This window comes from Manis javanica, chromosome 13 (genome assembly GCF_040802235.1).
Source record: "Manis javanica isolate MJ-LG chromosome 13, MJ_LKY, whole genome shotgun sequence".
Lineage (NCBI taxonomy): Eukaryota > Metazoa > Chordata > Mammalia > Pholidota > Manidae > Manis > Manis javanica.
In genome coordinates this window covers 10,877,995-10,892,115 of record NC_133168.1, presented here as the reverse complement: position 1 = coordinate 10,892,115, position 14,121 = coordinate 10,877,995, and the positions used below count along the sequence as shown (strand labels likewise).

The 14,121-nt window shown below is 35.5% G+C and overlaps 1 protein-coding gene across 2 annotated transcripts in view; it reads left to right on the top strand.

The window, feature by feature from the left end:
• Positions 1-14,121, top strand: part of FUT9 (fucosyltransferase 9) — a 166,855-nt gene that overhangs the window by 83,559 nt on the left and 69,175 nt on the right. Inside the window, exon 2 of one of the 2 annotated variants that reach the window (XM_073220944.1) lies at positions 2,721-2,790. The gene's annotated coding sequence lies outside the window, so the exon portion shown is untranslated. Of the gene's footprint in view, positions 1-2,720; positions 2,807-14,121 lie in introns of both variants that reach the window. The other variant, XM_073220943.1, reaches the window with a different exon arrangement.

Here is a 14,121-nt window from a genome sequence, read left to right as displayed (position 1 = left end):
GCACAACTTTAGATAAGAGGAAATACCTTACTCTAAATTAAATTGCCTTGTTATAAAATATTTACATTTTTTTGTTATGATTACTGTTTCTTCTTTGTTGATTACAAAAGAAAAATATGCTAAATTTTGCTATTTTCGTTACTGATTTCCCAAAAGACTTTGATCTGCATTAAAAAGCTGCAGTTTAAGTTTTATAAATAAAATTATTTATAGGCAATTTACACTCAAGAAAAAATTTAATGGTTATATAAATAATCATATACCTTTCTATAGCCCCTTTTGTTCAAGTGTTTGGAACACTCCGGACCTGACCTAGCTCTCGTTTTTCACAGCATGGTCCAAAAACATCTGCAGCCAATTGCACTGGGAGGTAGAGGGCTTGGTATATGTGGAAATTCTGCATCCTACTCCACTCTTATTTATCAGCTTCTTTGGAAAGGTAGTTCATTTTTAATAAGCCATCCAGATGATCTTATGTTTATTAGTTATTTAGAACCCAGGATGAGACCAAAGGATCCTAATCTTTTCAATACTGATGATCTCTAGGCTTTGCAATATGGTGGGAGAACCTGTTCAGAGAACATGAACTTTCACAGAAAATTATCCAAGGGACAGAAGAAGAAAGCAAGCCTGAACCACCCCGCGGTGCCCCTAGAGTTCTGGGATCCTGGTCAACGACAGCGGGCAGAATGCTTGGGACCCAAGAGAAATAGTCACGGGGTTTTCTTACCGTCCTCCTTTTTTCCTCCCTCTAATAAATTTGCTATTTTTATTATTGATTTTCCAAGAGACTTTGCTACAGCTTCATTTCCTTCCTTCCCTTCCCCTCCACCTCCCTTTCTCTCTTCTCTCTGTTTTGTCAATGCCTTCTTCAATTTTGTCGAAAAAATGGGATGAGGGGAAGTCATCCAGAAGATGGCAACAGCTTATCAAAAACCCGCCCTCCTCTCTCATTCCTTGCTCAATCTCATTGGACACTTAAAATGCGTGCTTACAAAGGGAAGTCCAGTTTTTTGCTGCTATAGTCATAGACAAGAAAAACAAAAGAGAGAGAGAAGGAGGGAGGGGAAAAAAAGAAAGAATGTGACCAACCATCTGTCCCTGGTCCATCTCCCATCTTTGGTCCTGGTTGGGCATCTCTCTCTAGATGAGTGTGACTGAGGATGGATTTAAGTATCCTACAAACTTTATCTTGACCTTACTTCATATCACCCATTTGCAGATCCTTCTTCTAGGGAAGGTTTCAACAAGTAGAATCAGAAATCAAAACACCATCTGAACAAATAAGAAATGCACTTGCTTCTTGGGAGCAGCCACTGCTGCTCAGCCCAACACTCCACCTGTCCATCAGAAGCTCCTGGGCTACTGGAAGGCCTGTCTCCCTAGGCCTGTCACATCACAAGTTAGGGTTGAGCATTCATGGGATTAATTACCCTAAGACCACCTCGGAGCTAGAGAAATGATCACACACTCCTAAAATGTATTCAACAGATGTTACTAAATATAGACAAGTTATTCATCTACTATGTCGTACACTTTTGATAAAAGAATACTTAGGTTAAGATTTAATTTTAAAGACAAGACAAAAATGCCAAATCTATTCTCCGTATTTTGATTTATCTTTAAATGTATTTGAATCTAATAATGAAACATAAATAAGGGGGAAAAGCACTAAATTGTAGAAAAATTAAATTCTTTTCCAAGTATAAGCCAAGGCCATGTGTAAATCCAGAAAGAAATCTGACTGAATATTGCTTTAAAATATGCTGATTTCAGGAAGAAAAAAAGTTAGGTGTTTGGGAGATGATGGGAACAAGCAATATGAGGTGTGTGTGTGTTTCTGTGTGTCTGTGTGTGCACTGAGTGTAGGACACCAGACCAATACCTTCAGTAACCTCTGGGAGACTTATTAGGTATGTTCTACACCAAAATAACATTTCTGATAGAGAATAATTCACATACCACAGTTTTAGGAAGCACTATCTTAAAGAGAAAACTAAACCTGCACTTTATTTTATTTTAAGTTATTCCGTAGTTTGAAGATATTTGCTATTGATTGGGGTAATGCATGTCAGTGAATCAGTTTTCCACTGTGTATTAAATATAATCTCTTTCATTACAGAATTAAAAATTTAATAAGGTTTGGAAGCACTTGCCTCCAGGCGTATCCAATAATGTATGTGGACAAGTATCTTCGTCTATTTGGGCTGTTATCACAAAGTACCGGAGACGGGGTGGCTTATTTGTTTTCGCACCGTTCTGGAGTCCAGGATTGTGCAGCGGCAGTTTGGGAGTTTGGTGCGGGTTTCCGGCTTCATAGATGGCCGTCTTTTAAGTGTGTCCTCACGTGGCAGAGCAAGGGTACCCCTGGGTCTTGTTTATAAAGGCACTAATCCTATTCATGAGAAATCTACCCTCATGGCCTAATTACTTCCCAATACCATCATCTTAGGCATTTGGATTTCAACAAAAGAATTTATTGAAAAAGTATTTATTCTATTGTATATTCAATTGACTTTAGTAATTCAGTACCATTTTCCTAAACATTAAAAGAAGTCGTAAATTGTTACAAACAAAGGACACAACAAAGATTTGCGTTTGTAAGATGCGTGATTTCTTTTAGGGTTTTCCTTTTTTTTTTTTTCTGGTTATTTAGCAGCATATATAGTACACCCAGCACACATTTTACTAAGATACTTTTTCTTTCTATTTCCCAACAGGTTTAGAATGTAATTCAAGAATTTTATAATACAGCGGAGTAGCTTAACACCTGTCTATGTGCTTCCCATGGTATGTTCTCCATATTGTAAGTATATATTTACTTTGCCATGTTAGCTTCATTGTGGGAGAAATATGTTAATTAGGACTTATAGATAACTCAGAGTGATTCGGAAAATTATAAGCTAAAAACTATCCAAAGTATAGGATACTTTTGGAAGTTTATCCGGTATGAAGAAATGTTCTGTAGATTTAGATTTAAGGTTGTATCGAAGTTAAAGCTTAACATAATTGTCTATCGTGGTAGAATAATAAACCTGTGAAGTTTAGTTACATTTTTTATAAATACTATAATTAATATCCTTAAGATTTCTATGCCATTCTTTAGTTTACTAGAAAATAATTTAAATACTGGACATGCAGAATGTTATACTAGAGCATTAAAATTTCTTGAAATGGCGCTTTAAAAATATAATGTATCTTATCATTTCAACATCAGCTTGATTTCTTCCTGTATTAGTTATCTTTTCAAAAAATGGTTTTAGTTTTGACTGGATAATACCTTTACCATCAAATCATTCATGTGTGTGGGGAGGGTGGGAGGTACACAGTTTCTTTATAAGCTAAATAAAAAGGAGAATGAAAGTGGTCCTTGTTGCTAAAGAAGCTTTTACTATTAATTTCATATTGTGGAAAAGTAAGGAGAGAAGTGAAAGGCTGGAATACTATGCTTGGTTTCTGAGTTCAGAAGTCCTAAGCATAAAGAACGAACACATGGCAAGGGGAGGTAAGGGAGGCAGCCCGGCCCCTTTTTCCTCAGAAGAAAGTAAGCCAAGAACTGCAGCCCTTCATCAATCAGAAGCATTCCCAAAATGTATGGCATGTTTAGGGCATCAGGAGATGCTGCTCTTATGAACACCTGGCCCTGCCTGTCCTACAATACCCATCTCAAGCCTCACTCTCCATCTCCCAGCCCTTCCTTGTGGGAGCCCCTGTCTGAGGATGTAACATCTATCACAGGGGACTTGGGACTCAGCCTGGTCCTTCTCCAGGAAGCAGGAGAATGAGGTGAACCTGATTATACAAAAGCAAAAAATAAATGAACTTATTTAAAATGGCTCTGCCAAAGACTATTTGTAAAGAGTGGACATACAAATTTCAGACTTGTAAATGACATATTTGATAAAGGATTTATATCCAGAATATATAAAGCACTCTTAAAACTTAACAAAAAGAAAACAACAGCCCAGATTTAAAATGGGTAAAAAATCTGTACCTCATTAAGGAAGATGTGCTGATGGCCAACATCATTAGTCATTATGGAGATGCAAATTAAAATCACAATGAGATACCACTAGACATCTATTAAAATGGATAATTTTTAAAAAATCTGTCAATACCAAATGCTCCCGAGCATTCAGAACTACAGGGTTCTCATTCATGGTGATGGGAATTCAAATCGTACTGCCACTTTGGAAAACTGTGTGCCAGTTTCTTATAAAGTTGAACATACACTTACCATATGATCCAGCAATCCCACTTCTAGATATTTACCCAAATGAATTTAAAACTTATTTTTAACACAAATCCTATATGTGAATATTTATAACAACTTTATAATCGCTAATGTATCAAAATAACCAATGTTCTCTTCAATTGGTGAATGGATGAATAAAATATAGTTTATCTGTACAATGGGATACTACTAAATTATAAAAAAAATTATTGATTCATGCAATATTATGGATGGATCTTAAGTGTACTTTGCTAACTGGAAGAAGGAAGACCCAAATGCCTAAATATTGTATGATTCCATTTGTCTAAAATGCTAGAAAAGGCAAACACAGGGACAAGAAACAGATTAGTGGTTGCTGGGTTTAGAGATACATGAGAATTAATTAGCACAGGGGAATTCGAGGGATGATGGAACTGTTCTGTGCAGCACTGTGCTTCTGGACAAATGACCATGCACTCATCAAAGCCCACTGAACTGTGCAATACAAAGAGTGAGCTACGGAGTATGCAAATTAAAAGTAAGAAAATAGGACATTGGAATATCCTAAGAGGAAGTACCAACTGTGAAAATGAATCTAACATAATTAAATGTAAGACATACCCTCACTGAAAGCCTTGTGAAAATGATCTAATCTGAGTAACTTGGAAAAACAGTGATTTGAGAGGACTAAGACTAGAAAGGATAATGATAAAGAGAAAAATTCATGTAGGTACACATGTACACCATTTGTATTTTTCCCACGGGAGCCCAGGTTAGTAATCATGAACTGCATTGTATGTACACTAGGGTGGAACACAAGAGTAAATAAATTGTTGATAATGGGAGCTAGGTTTCTCATTGTCAAAGAAAAAGTTACCAATGAGCAAAGGAAAAAAGCTAAAATTAACCTTGTAGTGCTAGATTAGAGACAGAGATATCAATATGAAGTCATTTTTATTTTAATATACATACAGATAGCTACAAAAATAAACATGAATATGTGTGCATACACAGTAGATATACCTACATCTCTATTAGCTCTACTAACTGATAGATCCTAGAAATACTAACACCAGAGTAGCAATGAGGATACTTTATGCCCAGATGTTAGTTTCTAAATACCATTCTCCAATAAAAAATAAAGGAACCAGAGCCTTCAGGAAAAAAATGATTCTAGCCATAGGGCAGAAAACACAGGATGATCTTGAGGCATCTTCTAGTGCCGGAAAGTGAAAAACTGGTAAAAAATAAAATAATTGGCATACGTCAAAAGGACACAGGAACCAACCAGAAAAAGTCCTCTGTGGCCAAAGCTGACACACAGAATAATACAATAATGCTTACATTAAATTGTAACCTAATGAATATCAATGAATCCAAACTGATATAAATACATGGTCAAATAGATACATGATAAAGAAGGGGAAAATCTTTCTTACAGAAAAATTCCAAATAGTGTATGTAGATACTTCACCCACCTCCAAGGAGGTGAAGCTTGATCTTCTTCCCTTGAGTGTGGACTAGACTTCATGACTTGGAGAGTCTGGAAATGGGGGGAAGAGATTATTTTTTTATGGAGACGCATGGCAGTACCACCTTCATTGAGTGATCAAGGTTAATTTCCCTAAGATACGACATGTTGATGCCATGTGCCAGGGTAGGATGTGAAAAGGACACCTCACTTTGGTGAATTCTATCCCAAAACCAATAGCCCCACTCTAATCCTGAGAAAAACATAATACAAAGCCAATTTGAGGGGGCATAGTACAAAATGCCTCACCAATACTCTTCAGAAGTTTCAAGATCATGAAAGGAAAAACTAAGAAAGACGGCCCAGAGATGAAAGAGGCTTTCTGACTTCATGCAATGTGATGTCCTAGAAACAGAAAAAGAGCATTAGTGGGAAAACTGGTGGAATCTGAATGAAGCCTACAGTTTAGTTAATATTCCTGGGCCAGTGTCCTTAGTTTTGAAACACATACCGTGATCATGTTAACAGTGGGACAAGCTGGGTGAAGGGGATTCCGTGTACATCTTTGCAACTTTTCTGTAAATTGCAATTTATTATAAAATCAATCTTTAAAAATGAATTTTAAGCTTTTAATACTTGGTCAGTGTAAATCAACTTTTAGAATGGTTCTTCTCATATGCAAGTAAATCTACCCCAACATAAACATAGCTTGACATTTTTGTTTACTCTGTTATTAAAAATCTTTGTTCTTTATTGACAAAAAAATGTTCTTTAATGACATAAAATTTGAGAATTATAAGAGCTCTTCACATATATTTGCATCTTTTTACAATTTATAATATTTAAACCATCCAAAATTATGGTTTAGTTTTAGTTATTTTATGGCCATTTGGCTCTGCATTTCTTTGACAATAGTGGCAATCATTATGATTGGCTATAGTTTTTATTACATAAATGGATATATGTTCAGACAAAAATAATCAATAGATGGCCATGATAACTGTAGGCCGTTCTAAAATTGGAATAGTTAAGGACTTGGGTACCTTAACTAATACAATTATAGTATTATTTCTCATGGACAAAATTCCCTTACACTTTTTTAAGAGTTTAAAGATTCCTTTATACACATCATGACATTTTAGCCTTACAGTGAGCTTGGAGTACAGCAGATTCAAATAACATTTTTCTTTATAAACAAGGAAAGAAGTATCTGAGAGGTTAAATGCCTTTGCCAAAAGCAGACAGCTTATGAAAGGTTGAGCATCTACACAGAACATACTTTGCTTAACCCTTAATTCTTTGCCTTTGTACCATGTCATGAAATCCACACATATAGAAATTTTGTTACTGTTAGAGCATCTTCTTGTTTATATTAATTTCCAGAGATGACCAAGCCCTTTTCCTTAATTTAAATGAAATTTTAACAAATTATACCTCACTTAAAAAAACAATGTTATTTACATTTAAAGCCAAAATCTCACCTGAAATACCTGTTCTCTGTAGAACTTCAAAATCTAACATAGGCTATTAGATTGGAAATTGCTTTTTCTAAGCCAAAATAAACTAATTTATTTACATTATATTAGGCATAAATATGCTTTCACCTTAAGGAAATCTAATGTGTGAGAACCAAAAGTGACAAAATGCATAAACTGAGAAGGTATTTTTTTATTATTAAAATGACTATTTCTCTCACAAAAGCATTTATCATTTCTTTTCTTAATCTTCCCTGGTACACTTTAGTTAGATTTATACGTAGTATTTCAGAAGAAATAGATATATTTTATAAAGCAAAGCAGACGTACCGTTGGATATTGAGATCCTTTCCTTTAATACTTGCATCACTATGCCTATCTGCTACAATTTCTTTAAGAGTAATCTCATAATCAATGGGCAGTTTTAATATGAGGAAAATTTACAGTGTTCTGTTATTGAGAAATCAGTCTTTCTCCCTATTGCTTTCCAATCACAATGCCAACTTCTAGGGGAACTTATTTTATTAGGTAATTTGAAAATACCTTATTAGTCTATTTGAAAAACTTCTTGCAGATGAGAGGATGATGAACAATAGAAAGACACACCAAAAGAAAAACATCTTCTATACCTTCAGATAATAATACAGTAGGAACAGAAGACAAATGCAAAATCAAGGTGGCCCATGCAATGCTTAAATCTCATTTGATACCTATTACAATGCATAAATATGTACTGGAAAGATATCACATTTACCTCTTGATCTTATTTGAATGTTTTCACTATTTTCTTTTTTCTGATCTAAACCCCTTCTACCATAGTAAAAGCCTATTTCATTTATGTTTGGTTGTTCAAGAGGTTATTCAGTAGAGTTCCTTTTTATAAGACTTGTCCCTTTTGTATGAAGCCCTCCTACTGTACTGATGGTGAATAATAGGTACTTAAAAATATTTGCAGTATTGAATTTCTAGATAAAATACCATTGAGCACAATAGTGTTCTTAAGGAAACGAGGCTTAAGAGGTTAGGTAATTTCAGGAGTAATTAGGGTAGGTTGGGTGGGACCAGACACGTAGGAGGCTTCAGAGTCCTGGTGTTTGGGTTGATCATTCTGTATACAGTAGAAAGTGACTCTAAGTGTCTCCCATCGTACCCCTGACCAAGGAGAAGTAGGTGGAATATGGATGGTAGACGAAGTATGGGTGGGTGGAGGAGGACGGATGGGTGGAAAGACAATCTGTTCTTCTGCCGGAGTCCCCTGGTGTCTTCTGTACCATGCATAATGTTTAATCCAAACATGGAAAGCTTGTTTAAAAGAACTGAGGAATTCAGTTGTTGATAGAGATCCCATAAAACCTGGATTATTTGGAAGCAAATTGAGGATTCAATATTTACCCCTCTGTGTCCAGGAGAACGTGCAGCTTTATTTTGGTTGCTCCCCCGGTTTACTCTTACCTTGATGGTAGGGCTAAATCAATGCCTATGGAATACTGTACCTATAATAATGACTATTTCATATGCTTTTCTTTCTTATCCTTTTAATAATGTGTCTTTATTTTGAATATGCAGACATAAGCAGTTCTAGACTATACTTCAAATTGTATGCTCACGGGAAAGAATTAGTAGACAAAGATATCTGGAAAATCTGAATTTATTGTGTTTGAATTATTCTTAAATTTTTATTTTTGGTGACTCTGATTTCCCTGTAGCTACACTATAAAGAGAAAAGAGAACACTTCACAGTAAACTAACTCCTCTAGGGAAAACACTGTGGTGTGAATATTTATGTTAGTAAGTACTTAGAATAGGAAGGAGCAAATAAACATACCATAAACTTTTATTTAAAACCATGCATATAACCCTGTGGGATTTCTAGCTATCCTTATAAAATAAATAATCATTCTATAGCTTTTTGAAGTTCAATTTTAGTATTTTCAACTATCCCTATCTTGGTTTTCTTTTATTTTTTCCATTTAACTTCTTATCAAAAAAATTAATCTCCCTTTTCACTTTTTACACCCCACCATTCCTTTTAAAGTCACATTAACTTTGTACTCAAAACACAGTAGGGTGTTAATTTAAAATTTGTGACTTTAAATTAATGTCATTTAAACTCCAAAAATGAATATAGTAATTTCTCCATTCTTAATGTTTGAAATATCATATTATATCTTAAAATAAATCTCTGTGTTGCTAAAGGGTCAAATCTGGCATATTCCCCCTTGGTTTTATGGATGTACAATATCAAGTCTTCATTATGCTTAGAGCAGAAATTGAAGATGGGAGAGCCGTCTGACACGACAAACTGAGGAAACTTAGCAGTAGATCTTTAAGGTGGACAAGGTGAGTGGTATGCTGGATACCCCAAGAGAATTTTAGGAAAGTGGTGGTCTGTATTCCGTATTAATGTGTGTGCGGTGCTGTAGTGTAACACGTCCCCATCTCACTTCAGGTATACCTGTGACTAAGCCTTGTGTGGAAGATTCAGGGCACTTAAGGGGTTGCGTTCCAGTTCCACATCTAAATCAAAGGAATCAGAGTGAGGGGAACATTTATGGTAGATGAGACGTGAATGAAATTTGGAAATCTCCAGGGTTAAGAATTCCTGTCACTAATAATCAGTAATTCATCACACCCTTGCAATTCTCAGAAATCTTAGGGGACATTGGAATTTCCATAGCATATGGGATTGTTGGCTAGAAACCTCAAATACGAGACCACTATTTACATTTAGGTGACTGCTGGTATTGCACAGACATTAAAGCCATATTTTAAAAACAGAGTGGAAATACACTTCATCTGGAATCCAGCCACTGTGGAAATTCAGTTGCTCATTTCCCTTTATTCCCACTCTATGTGTACACCTAATTTTACATGGTATAATTATAATTTTGTGTTTTGATTTGTGCTCATGTCAAATCATAAACACTCTAACGCATATACATTATTTTACAGGTATCTATAACATGATTATTCATTTAACTCTTCTCTTATTTTGGGGTGTTTGTGGATTTTCATATATATAGACACTTCAATTTTAATATTTATTAAGTGTTTTTTTCCTTATTTTGGATCATTTTCTCTCGCAGAAGAAGTAAAATTCTGGGTTAAGAGTCTCTACATATTCAGAGTGTACTAGGTATTTGGCAATGCCAAAGATTTTAAACTTACTAAATCCTTAATTTAATAAAATGAAAAGTAAAAATAAAAATAAGACCTATATTGTATAATTTTTTAAAGGATGAAATGCAAAAATGCTTGACAAAGATTATGCAGAATGACTGGACAAGTTTCTAGAAAATAAACTGTACAGGCAAAGGATATGACTGCATATTTTCTTTTCAAAACTTCCACAAATTGTGTGCAGCTTCCATAGTGTGCAGCTGTGAAAATCAACTTTCAATATCTTAAACAACAACAAAAAAACCCATAAAGCTGAATTTATTGCCAACATAAGGAAGGGAAAACTGCTGGTCAGACAGACACTCTCAGATCATAGAAGACCAATGTTACTTTACAGGGTTTGGGGTCAGAGTGGAATTCAGTGAGAAGCAAACTTTCAGAGAAACTGTATTGATGCCATTTGTAGAAACATGGTTTCTCAGGTGAGAATGTCGTTCATTCATTGATTTTCGTAAGCCTATTTTTTCAGAGGAAGTCCAGTTCTGATCAACTGGGTGTTACAAGTTAGGATTGTAACTTGTAATGGAGATGGGAATGCATGTCCACTGAATTGTGTGTCTGGGTACTGATCAAATTTGTGTAAAATCAGTTCTGACGATTTTTTTTTTAGAGCTATGTAACCGAGTAAGCAGGTTTAAAACTGGCTGTGGTCGTCACTTGCTACCACAGCTGCAGAAATCACAGTTATTTCCTAGGAGTGAAGGAATATTTTATTCTCCAACTATGTTTTCAGCAATCATAAGAGAAAAAGAAATTTCATGGGGAAAACGATTGAGGATGCCAAGAAGGGCTCTCTGTAATGAAGACAGGGAAATAACTAGATGTTTGTCTTAAATGCAATCTTCAGCATCAAACAGTGGAATATATTTGGTAAGTTAGTACCCATTGGAAAAAGGAATGGAACTCAGATGGAAGTTATGTAAGTTAATAAAGCTGTCAAAAAAAAAACCCTTCTTATTTCACTATTAATACATCATAAAATTTTACATTTTCATGGGATCATAAATGTCATCTTTTTATTAAACTTTTTAATTCATAGAGCTGCTTTTCTCTAAATTTTAACTCACCTAGAGTGTCTTTGGTGTTTGGTTTTGTTTTTTTGCATCAACTCCTCTCTCCCTAAATTATCCTCTTACTTGCTTGTATTTCGTCATAGAATGGCTTCTAGTTTCCTCCCAGAGGGCTGTCCAGCTCCAAAATCCTTTTTTGGCTGTCATCCTCCTTAATTTTATTCTCCTCCATAGTTAACAATTCCGAACTTTTTAAAAAATGACATTCAGTTTCTAAATAAACTGGCTTCTCTGGTTTCTACGTCCACTCCTTCTATTCTTCTACCATCTAAAATAAACTCTCTTCCTCTCTTCTTTGGGCTAAATTTTCCAAGAAAAATGTAAGATCTACTATTTTCTCCCTTTTTCTCTCTCTCTCTGTCTCTTTTGTTGGAGAAGCATGTTGATAGTTTAGGTCCAGGTTAACTCTTTGCAGATGACGCCCGTATCTTCCATCCTGCCACTGTTCTGCAGCCCATTCCTGCACCATTAATAGATGGTTCACTCCAGCCTGACCTCATGAAAAGGACTTGTATTCTAGGATTAGACAGAATAGCGAGAAATTTCCATTTCTTCCATTTATTGGCTGTTATTGCCTTGAGTAAATACTTTAAGTTCTCTCCATCTTACTTTCTTTACCTGTAAAATGTGAATTCTAGTACAGAATAATTATGACAGTGTAATAAATTATGTAGAGGAAACACATAGTACATTGTACCCAGAAAAAACTATATAAACGGCATATCTTAATTTGTTTATTTCTTCTTATTTTTGCATTGACTTCTCCTCAGAACTGCAGAACCAAGAAAAACTGATGAAACTTAATGTCAAAAGCCCAATTTCTTGGTCTGTCAGAATGTTAAGCAAGTTGATCTATATAATTTTCCTGTATTGGTAATAATAATAATTCTTCTTCTATCTTAACCTCCTGGTGAGGATGAAAAATTGAAGTGCAATAATGGTTACAGAAGTACTTATAATTGTTATAATAACAACATAACATTTTTAATTTTGGCATTGTCTCCCTATAAATCACTGTATTGGCACTTAATATATGGGAGCATAACCTTTACAATTAGCTGCCAGAGAGTTCATATTATTCGTAACATTCATCCAGGGAACTGCAGCTCAGATAGATGAAGCAGTTGGGCCAAAGGCACACAGCTCAGAGGGCACAGAGCTAGAACTGAGGTCCTCTGAACCTCCACCCCATCCTCAGAGCACTAAAGCTAGTGCAAATGGTCAAAGTTACATTTCCTTTCACTAAATATGATCCTTGACCATCACTGGAGTCATATTCCATCACTACCCAGCCCCTTTAAAAGACTTCTGTTAACTCTTAAAGGCATTTTAGAGCTAGATTCTGCTTTTATTTATTTGAGATTACAGCTGCTTCGTTTTCCATATCACTATTTGGTAGATCTCTTTTGTAATCTCATTGTTCAGTCTTCTACTAAATGCTATAGGGGACTGAAAAAGAAAAGAGAGAGAGACAGAGAGAAAGAGAGGAAGGAAGGAAAGAAGGGAGGGAGGGAGGTGGGAAGGAAAGAGGGAAGAAAGAAAGGAAACATACAGAAGGGAAGGAAGAGAACATACAGGGCTGGTGCTGCCTTCCAGGGACACCTTCCCTGGGTGAAGGCGAACCTGAGCTCCTGGTTCCCCCGACCCCATGCCGTTGTTGGGGTGGACCCCCCCTTCCTCCCCAGGAGTGCTTACAACGCGTGTCTCTCTCCCAGGCACAGGCTCAAAAGGTTCCAGAGCTTTTGGACATCATTCTTTGCTTCCCTAAGACTTCAGAGGCTTTAAAAGCACTCACTCAACTAGACAGAAAAATATTTATATGTATATCACCCTTACGCTATTCTGTAGAGCCATAACATATTGAAAATTATTAACTGCATGCAGTGAGTTAGGCTACCATGAATTTCAAACCCTTGTTCTCTGCCTCTGTGTACAATTAGGAAATTGAGTGTAGTTTCTTTATATACATATATTTTTATTTTAATGTGTACTTGAATTTATGTCATTTGCTATTATAAATATATTTGATCTAAATCAATTCCATGGAGGCAAAGACAATGCCATCCCTGCATTCTTTAACTCTCACTGATTGAGAAATATAAATATATGATGAAAATGAAAATGAATAATCATCTGTAAGAATATTAAATAATTGAACAGAATTTAGATCGGAGGATGAAGAATTACTAACCTAAATAATTCATGAAAAACTATTTTTATGAACAATTGTAGATTATTAGCTTGAGACATTGTAATTTCTTTTGTTAGAAACTTTTTTCTTTAAATAATTGTGAATAGCATAAGACAAACTGAAAATCAATAAATTTAAAAAGTAAAAGGCTTAACTCCATGATTACCAAAAACTTCAGGATAACAACAGATACTGTAAACGCATTTTTTATTATTTTGTTATCATTAATCTACAATCACATGAAGAATATTATGTTTACTAGGGTCTCCCCTTCACCAAGTTCTCCCCACAAACCCCATCAGTCACTGTCCATCAGCGTAGTAAGATGCTGTAGAATCACTACTTGTCTTCTCTCTGTTGCACAGCCCTCCCCCTGCCCCGCCCCCACACATTATACATGCTAATCATAATGCCACCTTTCTTTTTCCCCACCCTTATCCCTCCCTACCCTCCCATTCTCCCCAGTCCCTTTCCCTTTGGTAACTGTTTGTCCATTCTTGGGTTCTGTGATTCTGCTGCTG